This window comes from Triticum aestivum, chromosome 6B, assembly GCF_018294505.1.
Source record: "Triticum aestivum cultivar Chinese Spring chromosome 6B, IWGSC CS RefSeq v2.1, whole genome shotgun sequence".
Taxonomy (NCBI): Eukaryota; Viridiplantae; Streptophyta; class Magnoliopsida; order Poales; family Poaceae; genus Triticum; species Triticum aestivum.
This window is the reverse complement of record NC_057810.1, coordinates 44,476,157-44,490,253: the sequence shown is the minus strand read 5'-3', so window position 1 is coordinate 44,490,253 and position 14,097 is coordinate 44,476,157.

The window sequence follows — 14,097 nt, the reverse complement described above, 5'->3', positions numbered from 1 at the left end:
TGCCACGTTGCCCTACTCCACCGCATGGAGCATCAAAGCCAGAGTGACGTGAGTGCAATGGCAACGTTGACCTCCTTAGTGTTGGAAATATGCCCTTGAGGCAATAATATTTGTATTATTATATTTCCATATTCATATTTAAAGAGTTTATATTCTATGTTATAGCTACTATGATCCTTGAATATGTGATTCAATGAAAAACTCATATGCACGTATGGATTGATAAACGGTTAAATAGAAGGTTCCTAGTCTTGCATCTGGGACTAGCTCAAGTGTTGTTAGTCATTACGTTTTCCGGATCTTAGGATATCGTTAAGTGTAACGATAATCCTAAAACAACATTGAGATTATGAAGTTGGAAAAACGATCATATTAAATCGACCCAAACTTATTTGTTGTGAATTGAATTAATATCGTCTGTATTCAGTTGTAATAACACGGGTGTTAACGTGTGATATTTCTCCTTAGACCATGAGAGTGTCATGGTCACTTCTTACCATACGATGGGTTTTGGGATTGCTCAAACATTACTTGTAACACAGTGATCATAACAACAACTTACATGTACATCAGAAAGTCTGACAAGTGGTTGGATAGCTCAAGAGTGGGATTTGCTCCTCCGATGATGGAGGGATATTCTTAGGGCCCTCTCTGTGTGATGGCCTCAATCATAATCTTTCCAGACACAAGTGACTTCGTCACAGGGATGCCAAAACACTATAACAAGAAAGAAGAACAAAACCGGTAATGAGGATTTCAGTATAATGAGCATAGTGATGACTCAGGAGCATAACCATGCATCCCGGGTTTTGTGAAGTATCGCGAAGTAAAGGAGAAATCACATGATAACCAAAGGTTCACTCAAATACCATTCGTGTACTCACATGGGCAAATATGGATGCCCATGGTCCCACTGCCGGTCATTGAACGGACGGTTGCGTCCATATCTGTGAGTTACCGAACCTACGGGGTCACAAGCTTAAGGAAATTATATCTGCTGAGTGTTAGTAGGATGGGAGTCATGATAATATATTTGTGAAATTATTTCATGAATATTCGGAATAGTTTCGAGAGTATCCGGTAGTGTTTCGGTGTCACCGGAAGGGTTTCGGTGAATATCGAGTAATACCGGGTATTACATATATATTATATATAGGTGGAAAATGTTTCCAGTGATCTTAAAATATAAATAAAATGGTCTATAAGTATTTAGAATATTTATATTTAATTTAAACTGTTGGGGAACGTAGCAATAATTCAAAACTTTCCTACGTATCACCAAGATCAATCTAGAAGATTCTAGCAACAAGAGAGAGAGAGAGGATGCACATCTTCATACCTTTGAAGATCTCTAAGCGGAAGCATTACTAGAACGCGGATGATGGAGTCGTACTCACGGCGATTCAAATCGTGAAAGATCCGATCTAGCGCCGAACGGACGGCGTCTCCGCGTTCAACACACGTATAGCCCAGGGACGTCTCCTCCTACTTGATCTAGCAATGGGAGAGGAGAAGTTGAGGGAGAGCTCTGGCAGCACGACGGCGTGGTGGTGGAGCTTGCAGTTCTCCGGCAGGGCTTCGCCAAGCACTACAGAGGAAGAGGAGGTGTTGGAAAGGGGGAGGGCTGCGCCAGGGGAAGGGGTGCGGCAGCCCTCCCACCTCCTCTCTATTTATAGGGGCAAGGGAGAGGAGGGACGGCCCCCTCCAGATGGATCTAGAGGGAGGGCCAAGGGGAGGAGGCTTGCCCCCCAAGCCAAGGGGGGCGCCCCCTTTAAGGTTTCCCCCAGACCCTAGGCGCATGGGCCCTAGGGGGGTTTGGCGCTCAGCCCACCTAGGGGATGGTTCCCCTCCATATTCAGCCCATAGGGCCCTCCGAGGCAGGTGAACCCTCCCGGTGGACCCCCGGAACCCTTTCGGTGGTCCCGGTACAATACCGATAAACCCCCGAACACTTCCGGCGACCGAATAAGGACTTACCATATATAAATCTTTATCTCCGGACCATTTCAGAACTCCTTGTGACATCTGAGATCTCATCCGGGACTCCGAACAACATTCAGTAACCACATACTAATTCCCATAACAACTCTAGCATCACCGAACCTTAAGTAGGTAGACCCTACGGGTTCGGGAATCATGCAGGCATGACCGAGACAGCTCTCCGGCCAATAACCAACAATAGGATCTGGATACCCATGTTGGCTCCCACATGTTCCATGATGATCTCATCGGATGAACCACGATGTCGGGGATTCAATCAATCCCGTATATAATTCCCTTTGTCAATCGGTATGTTACTTGCCCGAGATTCGATCGTCGGTATCCCAATACCTCATTCAATCTCATTACCGGCAAGTCTCTTTACTCGTTCCGCAATGCATGATCCCATGACTAACTCCTTAGTCACATTGAGCTCATTATGATGATGCATTACCGAGTGGGCCCAGAGATACCTCTCCGTCATACGGAGTGACAAAACCCAGTCTTGATTCATGCCAACCCAATAGACACTTTCAGAGATACCTGTAGTGTACCTTTATAGTCACCCAGTTACGTTGTGACATTTGATATACCCAAAGCATTCCTACGGTATCCGGGAGTTGCACAATCTCATGGTCTAAGGAAATGATACTTGACATTAGAAAAGCTCTTAGCAAACGAACTACACGATCTTGTGCTATGCTTAGGATAGGGTATTGTCCATCACATCATTCTCCTAATGATGTGATCCCGTTATCAATGACATCTAATGTCCATGGTCAGGAAACCATAACCATCTAATGATCAACGAGCTAGTCATCTAGAGGCTCACTAGGGACATGTTGTGGTCTATGTATTCACACATGTATTACGATTTCCGGTCAATACAATTATAGCATGAAAAATAGACAATTATCATGAACAAGGAAATATAATAATAACCATTTTATTATTGCCTCTAGGGCATATTTCCAATATAAACATCAACGGGTCTAAAAAGGCCAAAGTGGTGGAAGGAATTATGGGCCACGAAGGCCCATAAGGAAGTGGAGCCCCCCCTACCATATGGGAGGGGCGAATTGGACTTGGGGAGGAGGACTCCTCCCCCTTTGACCGGCGCCCCAAGGAGGGCCTTTCCCTCCTTGGTGTCTGCCCTCTCCTCCTCCTCCAACCTATACATACTAGGGGTTTTTGCTCTATTGGATACACAAGTTTTCGAGCCTCATCTAGTTCTTCTAGTTCCAGTTTGTCCTAGTTTACTAATTAGAGTTAGCATAATCCTCTTGTCCTCATAATTAGAAGCCCCATGTGGTTTTAATCTCCTCCCTCTAATTCTTCAGCAATGATTAGCTCTGGACGGTGAAGCGCTGCCGGATCGTGAAGGCTGCACGCTTGCAACCAAGTAAAAAAGGCGGTGCTTTCGGTCTTTGGTTCGAGAGACTGTTCGTGGGTGGTAAGAGGGATTGTTCATCGATGGTTTGAGGGACTCCAAGTATGATCTACACCGACACGTTCTTCTTCCGCAGCAACTTGGTGACGATAACGATCGTGATCCCAACCAGTTATGCATCTTCATATTGTTACTAGGTGATTGTATAGGTGCGGTTTTTTGTTTTCTACTACATTTACCAACACTTAGCGGCAAGTGTTCGCCTTCCATACTGGTCACGTGGTGCGCTACTCGTGCCATGAGCGGCTCTGGTTGTCGTGCAAGATTTGGATTTCGGTGCCCCTTCTTCGTAGTTGCCATCCAGTATTCTCCGAGCTAAGGAATCCGGAATGCTTCGACAACGTAGATGCGGAGCAAGGGGAACCCCTGGTTAAATTTGGGTGAAATACTACCCTCGAAGACTGTTGCGATCCTCTATACTTGTGGGTTATCAGTCGGGGGCGCATGATGGTTAACTCCTGCCAACCTCCCTCGTATGGGCATGCGCAATAGTACTTTGCTTCAAGGTCTAATAGACTTTCACAAGTATGTGAGTCCATGGATTATACGCACTCTCACCTTTCCGCAAATTGCTAGCCTCTTCCGTACGTACCTGCATTGCCCTTTCTCACCTTGAGAGTCGGTGCAAAGTTCGCCAGTGCATCCAAACCCAGTGATATGATACTCTCTATCACACATAAGCCTCCTTTTATCTTCCTCAAAACATCCATCATACCTACCTATCATGGAATTTTCATAGCCATTTCGAGATATATTGCCATGCAACTTTCACCGTTCCATTATTATGACATGCATCTTCATTGTCATATTGCTTTGCATGATCAAATAGCTGACATAGTATTTGTGGCTCAGCCACCGTTCATCGTTATCATGCATGTCACGCTAGTATCATCGCACATCCTGGTACAGTGCCGGAGCCATTCATATAGAATCATATGTTTCAGTTTTACCGAGTTGTAATATTGAGTTGTAAGTAAATAAAAGTGTGATAATCATCATTATTAGAGCATTATCCCAATGAGGAAATAAATAAATAAAATAAAAAAGAGGCCAAAAAGAGCCCAACAAAAAAAGAGAAAAAGAGAGAAGGGGCAATATTACTATCCTTTTCAACACTTGTGCTTTCAAAGTAGCACCATGTTTTTCATATAGAGTCTCTTATGTTGTCACTTCCATATACTAGTGGGAATTTGTCATTATAGAACTTGGTTTGTATATTCTGATGATGGGCTTCCTCAAATGCCCGAGGTCTTATGAGCAAGGAAGTTGGATGCACATCTAGCTACTTAGTTTTTAGTTTGAGCTTTCATACACTTATCGCTCTTAGTGCATCCGTTACGTGGCAATCCCTACTCCTATCATTGACATCAATTGATGGGTATCTCCGTAGCCCATTGAATTAGACGCGTCGATGTGAGACTATCTTCCTTTTTGTCTTCTCCACATTAATCTCTACCACCACATTCTATTCCACCCATAGTGCATGTTCATGACTTACGCTCATGTATTGCGTGGGGGTTGAAAAAGATGAAGCGCATTAAAAAGTATGAACCAATTGCTTGGCTAACACCGGGGTAATACATGATTTATATTTTATGTTAAGAAGATGGAGCATGACAAGGCTATATGATTTTGTAGGGATATCGTTCTTTAGCATTTATATTTAAAAAGGCATGATTGTTTGTTGGTATGGGTGACTATTGATGTCTTTATGTCAAATTATAGACCATTGCTTTGAATCATTTAGATCTTAATATTCATACCCTAAAAATATATTCCATGATAAACATGTTAGGTAGCATTCCACATCAAAAATTCTATTTTAATCATTTACCTACTCGAGGACGAGCGGGAATTAAACTTGGGGATGCTAATACGTCTCCAACGTATTTACAAATTTTGATTGTTCCATGCTATTATAGTATCAATCTTGGATGTTTTATATAACTTTTTTGGTATTTTATATCATTTTTTGAGACGAACCTATTAACCAAGTGCCAAGTGCCAGTTGTTGTTTTCTGCCTGTTCTGGTTTTTCAGGAAATCAGTACCAAACAAAATACAAACACTATGAAACTTTTTGACATTTTTTTTGGACAAAAGAGACCCTAGAAGCTTCGGAGGAGACCAGACGAGAAGCAAGGAGACGACAAGGCAACATGGTGCGCCTAGTGGGGGCAGGCTCGCCCTGATGCCATGCGGGCCCCATGTGGCTCCATATGACCTAATTCCAACTCGATGAATTCTCTAAAATCGGGAAACCAATAGAGAGCCACCTTGTGGAGGATATAGCTACTGGGTATAAACCGGCCAGGAGGGTCCGGTTCACACTTGACTATGTTGAAGCCCATGAAGATCCGGAAGATGGCACTTTACTAAAAGAAGCATAGAAGCCCGAAGCCCAAAGGCGGATTAGGGCCCATAGTGGTAAACCGCCATGACTATGTAAACTTGTAGTATAAGTTAGGAAAGGAGAGACCGAGCCGGACACTTTGTATAAGTCGGCCTCGGGCTCTGTAAACCGGCCGGGCGTCAACCTGTGTATATAAAGGGGCGACCCGGCGGCGGTTCAGGGACAACAGATAACAACTCGAGACTCAGGCAAGCGTATTCCGCTCCCTGATCATCGAAACCCAATCAATCCCATCACAAACTAGACGTAGGCTTTTACCTTCATAGAAGGGGCCGAACTAGTATAACTCCCGTGTCCCTTGTCCGGTTTAACCCCTTCAAGCTAACCCGTTGCGATGGCTCCACGACTAAGTCCTTTCACGAGGACATCTGACGTGATAATTCCACGACAGTTGGCGCCCACCGTGGGGCTATCGCACGATGGTGTCGAGTTCTTGAAGGGCTGCTCTGAAGGACTTAAGGGGTACGTGATCGGCCGGATGGCCAAAAGTCATCGCGGCAAGCTTTACATCGACGACAAAGGATGGGGCCCCGAGGCCGGCTCAATTGAGTACGGGTACCGGGTCCCCTTCGGCGGAATTCATGTCTTCATTGGCAAGATCAGTGAACCGGGCCCTGAGCCGGACATCTGCACCGACCTCATCGAGATGGCTCAGCGTGCGAGTCCAGCCTGGGTTAAGCCTGCCATGAAATGTGCGTTCGTAGGATGTGTCCATGGGATCGGATCTGAACCGGTGTCTGAGGGCGAGACGGCAGTATATTCCGATGGCGAGTCATCCGCTGGCGAAACCGAGTCCTTGTACCAGATTCATGGCGGTATGCTCGAGGGACATTCCGATGGCAACAGTATTCCGAACCTCCTTGAAGCGCCGAGCCGGGTTGCTATTTACATGGCCGGCACGCAGCCTGTGTTACAGTCTTCATCGACCACAGCAATGACTACCGGGTCAGCGGCCGCGGCAGGTACCTCGGTGCGCCGGCCGGCGCAGGTTCTCTCCGGTTTAATGGACGCTTGGGCGACCTTGTTAACCGCGACAGTCACCCCGGATACACAGGATCAACACAATGCGGAAGTTGCGAGGCTGAAGGAGCAGATTACGCAGGCTAAGGCGGACCTGGTGGCTGAGGATAATAGGATGGCTGAGGAACAGGCCGCTTTGAATGCTCAAGCACAGCAGATACAAGCACAGAATTACCGGCTCATGCTGGACCGGACCACGTCAGAGGAGGTGTTACGAAGGAAGTATCGGTCGCGCCTGCCGCCGGTTTATGAAGGGTTAAATCTCTTTCAGATGCTAGGCGTCGGGCCTAGTAATCCGGCAGCCGCAAACCGAGCCGAAGCGCCTGGGATCGCCCTAGATCAGCCACGAGCAACGGGGCCACCCCGACGGACAGTTAACCCGCCATAGTATGTGCCTACACCACCGGGTCACTTTTCGAGCCCCCTGGATAACATGATTGCTGCGGCCTCACGCTTGGTGGCCATTCCAATGGAAGGAGATTCAATAGAGGCAGTTGAGACACGATGGGCGAGAGATCTTCTTCAAACCGCCGTAGTGCAGCAACAGGCTTATTCATATAGCCGGGATAGAATCCATTCACCCCCCTGTCCGAGCCCAAGTTATAGCAGGCGGATGGACGAACCAGAGGTATCTAGTAGCGTGCAGCGTCGCAATGCTCAGGAGGTAGTGGACCATGGCAGGGCTCGAAGGGATGGCGCTTTGGACCGTTATCAACCCGCCCCGGTTCAGCCAACAGTGTCGGTTGACAGAGGCATCGGGCTTGCTTTCAGTTCCTGGGGAGTACCGTGCCTTATTCCGGCTCTCCGTAATGTGCGTCTGCCCAAGGATTTCAAGGGACCGTGCAAGGTGCCTAACTATACGGCGGATCAGCCACCTGAGGCATGGGTCGAGACTTATGAGATGGCAATGGAGATGCTGGATGTGGATGAAGCAGCTTGTGCAAAGTACTTCACAATGATGTTGGAAGGACCAGCCCGCACGTGGTTGAAAAATCTGCCAGCTAATTCCATCGAGTCATGGGATCAATTGAAGGCCCGGTTTATAGCCAATTTTAAAGATACGTGCAAACAGCCCATGTACATTATAGATATGGATGCTTGTGTTCAGGGTGAGAACGAGTCCACAACTCATTGGGTGCGCCGGGTCTCAGAAGTTTTGCACTCGTCCGACCGGATTAACGCTGGCCAAGCGATTATCATGCTGGAACGTAATTGCCGGTTTAAGTCACTGAAGGAGAAGTTGGGACGGCTCAAGCGCCACTACAACGACCTGGGAACCCTCATGGTAGCCTTGGTAAAATATGCCGATTCTGATAATACCAAGGATCCCGGTTCTGATAATGAGAAACCAGAGAAGGGAAAGAGGAATGGCAGTGCGAAGGGACAGCAGCACAACCAGGGAGGCCATGGGAATAATGGTAAGCGTAAAGCGGATTCAGATTTTGTGGCTAATGCTAATGTGCAGCGTCGTAGGGGTAAACCGCCCCAGCGTGGTGGGATGATGAATCTGGAGCGTTTGTTAAATCAGCCCTGTCCAAAGCATGGAACCAAAGAGGTCCCTGCAACACATCTCTAGAAGGATTGTAACATCATGAAGGAGTTCAAAAATTCTGATCTCTTCCGGTATGATCAGGGCCCGTCGGGCGGTTCAGGTCCAGGTTTTCATGGTGGCGGCGGTTCAGGCTCTGGGTTTCAGAATAATCATAGTAACCAGAACAACCAAGGTGGTAATAACCAACAGAGTGGTCAAGGGAATCAGCAGCAGTCGGGTTACCAGAGTCACCCGAAGCAGCTGAATGGTGGACAATATCATGTATTCACCACTAGTCTGTGCAAGCGTGATCTGAAGCTGCATAAGAGGGCAGTCAATGCGGTTGAACCGGCAGTTCCACGCTATCTGCGGTGGTCGGAACAACCTATCGTGTGGAGTAGGGAGGATCATCCGCCCCGGTTGACAATCCGGGTCAGCTAGCTCTGGTGGTGGCACCTCAGGTGGGAGGTTACAAGTTCACCAAAGTACTCATGGATGGAGGAAGCAGTATTAATATTCTGTATTATGAGACATTCCGCCGAATGGGGTTGACAGATAAGAATCTTAAACCATCCAATACTGTTTTCCATGGTGTGGTACCAGGAAAGTCGGCATATCCAGTGGGCAAGATTGCCTTGGAAGTTGTGTTTGGGGATGAGCATGATTCCCGGTCTGAGACATTGACTTTTGAGGTGGTGAGAATCCAGAGCCCGTATCACGCACTGTTTCGGCGACCGGCTTATGCAAAATTCATGGCCAGGCCTTGTTATATTTACTTGCAGCTCAAGATGCCGGGTCACAAAGGAACCATCACGGTTCATGGAAGTCGGAAAATCGCTTTGGATTGAGAAGAGAGTGATGCGGCTTACGCTGAGTCGGTTTGTGCTACAGAGGAGTTAAAGTTTTACAAGGAGAATGTTGATCCGGCAGATATGACCCCTCTGAAGAAGCCCACCACTGAGCATGACCCAACCCTACACTTCAAACCGGCTGACGAGACGAAGCTTGTTGACTTTGTACCTGGCGATTCGTCCAAGCAGTTCAGCATCAGCACCAATCTGGATCCAAAATAGGAAAGCGCGCTCATCGAGTTCATCCGTGAGAACCGGGACATCTTTGCATGGAAGCCTTCTGACATGCCAGGTGTACCGAGGGAACTCGCTGAGCACACTCTTAATATTGATCCGAAGTTTAAACCGGTCAAGCAATTTCTTCGTCGCTTTAATGAAGAGAGACGCAAGGCAATTGGGGAGGAGGTAGCCCGGCTGTTGGCTGCTGGGTTTATCGTTGAAGTGTTTCATCCTGAATGGTTGGCTAATCCGGTGCTGGTTCTTAAGAAAAACGGGACTTGGCGTATGTGTGTGGACTACACGGACTTAAATAAGGCTTGCCCGGCCGATCCTTTTGCTCTCCCGCGTATTGATCAGATCATTGATGCAACGGCGGGTTGTGAGCGCCTGAGTTTTTTGGATGCTTATTCAGGGTACCATCAGATTAAAATGGCAGTTAAGGACCAGGAGAAGACAGCTTTCATCACTCCCTTTGGAGCCTTCTGCTATGTTTCTATGCCCTTTGGGCTCAAGAGTGCTCAGGCAACTTATCAGCGTTGTGTGCAAAATTGTCTTCACACGCAGATTGGGCGTAATGTTCATGCCTATGTGGATGACATTGTGGTGAAATCCAGGGAAAAGGAGACATTGATAGCTGATCTCAAGGAGACGTTTGACAACCTCCGGGTTTACAAGATGATGCTTAACCCGGATAAGTGTGTCTTTGGTGTTCCGGCAGGCAAGCTGCTCGGTTTTCTTGTGTCTAACAGGGGCATTGAGGCTAATCCGGAAAAGATCAAGGCAATCACATCCTTGGCTAAACCGACATGTATCAATGATGTTCAGCGTCTCGCAGGCCGGATTGCAGCCCTCAGCCGGTTTATCAGTCGTCTGGGTGAGAAGGCCATTCCCTTGTATCAGATGCTGAAGAAGACGGATGATTTCGTCTGGAGTGATGCGGCCAATGCGGCCTTTGAGGAGTTAAAACGGCAGTTGGTTGAACCGCCAGTTCTTCGCAGCCCCAGTTGATCATGAGCCTTTACTATTATATGTGGCTGCTAATGCCCGAGCGGTCAGTGTGGCAATTGTGGTAGAGCGTAAAGAGGCTGGGAAGGAATATCCGGTTCAACGACCAGTATACTACATCAGTGAAGTTCTGATCGAATCAAAGCAACGCTATCCGCATTGGCAGAAGTTGGTGTATGGGGTTTTTATGGCCAGCCGAAAGCTCAAGCAATATTTTCAAGGTCACCCCATCACAGTGGTTAGTTCTGCTCCCTTGGGCGATATCATCCAAAACAGAGAAGCAACTGGCCGGGTTGCAAAGTGGGCAATTGAGCTTGGTCCACATGGTTTGAAATATGTACCTCGAACAGCCATCAAGTCTCAGGCTCTTGTGGACTTTATCAATGACTGGACCGAGTTGCAAGCACCGGAAGAGAAGCCGGATAATACGTACTGGACTATTCATTTCGATGGATCAAGGCAGTTGGAAGGCTCGGGGGCTGGAGTTGTCCTTACTTCCCCTCGAGGTGATAAAATTTGCTATGTCCTCCGCTTGATGTTTCCTTGTACTAACAATGCAGCTGAGTATGAAGCTCTACTTCATGGTCTCCGTGTGGCTAAAGAGATGAACTTAACTCGAGTTCGTTGTTTCGGAGATTCTGATCTGGTGGCTCAGCAAGTTTCTGGTACTTGGGATTCTAAGGATCCACTCATGGCGGCTTACAGGCGTGAGGTAGATATTGTGGCGGGTCACTTCAAAGGTTACCAGGTTGAGCATATTGATCGGCGCAAAAACGAAGCGGCAGACGCTTTGAGCCGACTTGGATCTCAGCGTAAACCGGTACCTCCTAACACCTTTTTAGATATCTTGCATAACCCGTCTGTTAAATTGCCAACAGAAGAGGATCTGGCTGTTCCTGATCCGGAGGCGCAGTTGGTGGCCGCTTTACACGTCATGCCGGATTGGACGGTTCCATATCCGGCATATATGAGCCGGGGTGAGCTACCAAATGATCAAGTCCTGGCCCGACAGATAGTCCGGCGCTCTAAGTCCATGGTTATTCACAATGGCGAGTTGCACCGCTGTAGCGTTTCAGGCGTGTTTCAGCGTTGTGTTTCTCCGGAGGAAGGCCAAGCGATCCTCCGGGAAATTCATGAAGGGGATTGTGGTCATCATGCCGGGTCAAAGTTCCTGGTTGCAAAAGCTTTTCGTCATGGGTTTTACTGGTTGACAGCTCATGCTGATGCGGAGGATCTGGTAAAGCGATGTGATGCTTGTCAAAAAATTTCACGTAGAGCTCATGTTCCGGCTCAGGAGCTACGGATGATTCCCATCACTTGGCCTTTTGCTACTTGGGGGCTTGATATGGTGGGACCCTTTAAACGTTCCCGGGACAAGAAGACCCACCTGTTGGTGGCAGTTGATAAATTCACCAAGTGGGTTGAAGCAGAGCCTGTTAGCAACTGTGATGCAGCTACGGCGGTTCAATTTCTCAAAAAGATTATTTTCCGTTTTGGCTACCCACACAGCATTATCATGGATATGGTACTAACCTCTCCAAAGGTGAGATGGAGGATTTCTGTCAGAGAGAGAGCACATCCGGCTTGACCTAGCATCTGTGGCGCACCCTCAATCCAACGGTCAAGCAGAGCGAGCTAATCAAGAAATCTTAAAGGGTCTTAAACCCCGGCTCATGATTCCCTTGAAGCGGACGCCGAGTTGTTGGGTGGAAGAATTACCTTCTGTGTTGTGGAGCATCAACACCACCCCCAATCGATCAACAGGATACACGCCTTTCTTTATGGTCTACGGGGCAGAGGCGGTTCTCCCAAGTGATATACGTCATGATTCGCCCCGGGTTGCTAATTACGTTGAAGCGGACAACAAGCAAGCCCGCCAAGAGGCACTGTATTTGCTAGATGAGAAGCAGGATATGGCTTTGGCACGCTCGGCGGTTTATCAACAAGACCTGCGGCGTTATCACAGCCCCCGGGTTAGGACAAGAGCCTTTCAAGAAGGTGACTTGGTGCTCCGGCTTATCCAGGATCAGACTGGCATACACAAATTATCCCCGCCTTGGGACCCTTTGTGGTCAGCAAGAATCTGCATAACGGATCATACTACCTCATTGACGTTCGAGATGACTCACGCAAATCTGAGGAGGAGACCCGGCGGCCCTGGAACATAGCTCTCCTCCGGCCTTACTACACTTGAGCCACAGGCTCTTTTTTATGTACATATTTTGACAATGTATATATTATCATCAATAAATAAATCAGCATCCTTGCTTTAAAGCGGGGTCTCTGCTGTTTTTTCTCAAATATTCTTTGAGCTACATGGGGGCTTCAGCTGACAAAGCAGAGTACTACCCATTAAACCGGCTATCACGCCACAAAGCTTGGGAGCTTCACACCCAAAGGGCCAAAGAGAGTTTCGATGCTATGCACAACTCAAACATAGGCACCTAAAGAGCACAACTCATCACATTACTTGGGGGCTCCTTGGTCCAATACCAAGAAGTCTGAATGGACCCTTGTAGCTGGGTATCGACCCACGGCTTGGAAGCCTGGTACATTTACCTAAAACCCCAGGTTAACCTGCCTTCATCAAGTAAGACACTCCTATCCAGGTCATCCTGGCACGGCCCTCCGAACGTTTGACAGTTACTCTCCTTGAGACCCTGCACTTGTCAAAGTTAAAATGGTGATTGGTTAGTTGGAGGTCCATCTTAAAAGGCTTTGTTAAATGGTTCAACTCAGTGGCCTGGTAGCCCACAAAAAGCCTCGTATTTGGGCCTGGCAGCCCCCCAAAAGCCTTGACTACACGATTTTCATTTGAGTTTTGGCTGAATTTTATGTTAAACCGATTTTTCTTGGCTTGATCAGTCATCTTCTTCGCCCGGTATTCCTTAAACCGGCTTGGTTTGCAACTACACGTTGACAGACCTTCATTTTAAACCAGAGTTTCTTAACCCGGCTTGGCGTTGACTTCCTGTCAACAGCCCGGATCATCTGGCATGAATCATCACCCGGTATGACTTAATCTACGACATCAGAAAATGATGGAGATACAAATAATTCAGATTTGGGTTTTTTCACCCTTATCGAATTCAAGTTGGCCAGCCAACTAACCAGGGATCTTATATTACCGGTATGTATAATTTCATATTTTTATGATTTGATTATCAATCCGGCCTATTTTGGGCATTATGACCCGTCCGGCGGTAAACCACCAGGGCCCTTTGTCTTTTTATGAATACAGGAATTGCATATTATGATACTTGGAACAAAATTGACATTGATATGGTGGATCCACGCAAAATATCTTTTGCACGATGGCAGCAGATCATCATAAGTTTTTGCTATCCTATTACACGGCACTCCAAGGCCCAAAATATAGAATTATTCATGGATCGTTCCTCATATATCAACCGCCTTGACGGATTAAGCTTCGTCACCGGGTTGACGTGAGGTAGATGGGTCATCTGGCGTCAGTTCAGCCTCCTCCTCATCCAATGGCTGGAAGTCATTGGTGGTCCAGTCAATCCGGGTCAAGGCCTGAAAGACAGCCTCTTCACTTATAAGCTCAGCCGGATCAACGTCAGGGGCGTAAGTGTGATTACGGATTGGTGGAATGAGGTTCTGCACTT